This window comes from Alligator sinensis, unplaced genomic scaffold (genome assembly GCF_000455745.1).
Source record: "Alligator sinensis unplaced genomic scaffold, ASM45574v1 scaffold1201_1, whole genome shotgun sequence".
Taxonomy (NCBI): Eukaryota; Metazoa; Chordata; order Crocodylia; family Alligatoridae; genus Alligator; species Alligator sinensis.
This window is the reverse complement of record NW_005842690.1, coordinates 631,552-633,026: the sequence shown is the minus strand read 5'-3', so window position 1 is coordinate 633,026 and position 1,475 is coordinate 631,552.

The window sequence follows — 1,475 nt, the reverse complement described above, 5'->3', positions numbered from 1 at the left end:
TGCCTGCTGAATTGGAAACAAATGTCATGGCTTCACTGTTGGGCTTTGAAATCAAATTCTCTCCAGCTCTTCCCGAGGTTCTTGGGAGAAAACAAAAAAACTCTTTCCTGTGTCTGCCACTTTAGTCTCCAGGAGAGAACTTCCCTTCATTGCCTCCCACCTCTTCTCATCCTCCCTCCCCCACCAAAGATTGCAATCTTTAATTCCAGAAAGCCACATCATAGGTATGTCCCACGTGTTACCTATCTTCTGGTTGCTGCCATGAAGCTTCTCCATTGCCAGCACAAGTGGAGCCACTTAAATTAGGCCCAGAGTACTGAAGACCAACTAGGCCATTCACCATGGCACCCAGTCAATGACTACTTCTCGTAGAGCTTGGGGGTAGCAGGAGGAAATGGGGAGGTTGGTTTTGTGGAGGGTGGTTGGGATGGAGGTTCAGAGAGGAAAAATTGCAACCTTTGGCTGTCTCCTGCTCTTGCCCATCTGTGAACCCCACAGTAACATTGAATAGGTTAGAGAGAATGCATAGTTTATGAAACTTAATTACGCGTGAACAGAGTTCTCCTAAGGCACCCCCCTGCCCATATTTGCCAAGCTGTGGCTTTGGAATCAGTTTGACTGAATTTCAAGGGCCTAGAGAGTTTACTCTGGAAAGATGAAGCAACGGCAGGAGCAACTTACCTCAAAATGGCTCAAAATAATGGAAGAGCTCTGTGTGTTCTGCATTTACATTCACAACCACACATCAGTGCAGAGCATCATGATAGGAAAAGATCTTGGAGGCCACTCTTAGTAATCAGAAAAGTGTCTGGTATGATTTAGGGTTTATTCCACTCAAAGAAACACCACCACAGTTGGATCCTGTTAAGTCAACAACAGTTCAAATGCTGCTCCGATATTTAGTTCTAGTAGTATCTTTGATGACATCTCTGCATGTGTGCTTCATTTCTAAATGTCTGGCTGCCTTTTTTTTAAATGTATACAGAGAACATTCAAAAGATTTATCATTTCAAAGCTATTCCACTGCAAATCTAACACTCACCTGCTGAATACCTTAATTGCTGTATTAAAGACGTGCTGAATTTTCTTATTTGACTTCTAGTTTTCATTTCCTACAGAGATTATGCCAGAGCTCTAAAATAAGCCATAAATCACCAAAGCTACAAGCTAGCAGTAGTTCTGACAGGTCAGCACACAACTAGCAGGCATTGGCTGGCACCTCCAAGTAATATACGTGTTTACTCAGTAATATTTATTGATCTGACTTTAAAAAATCAAAAATGATAGATTACACTTGCACTCAAAATTATGAAGCTTAAGGGTTATTTTTTAAATTACAACTTTAGTCCTTACTATGTAACACTTCTATATGATTATAATAGGAAAAAAAAATCAGCAAGATTTTATTTTGATAGAAAATGTTAGCCAATCCAAATGAATTTCTATTGCCCTCTATTCACTGAAAACAGGGAAAG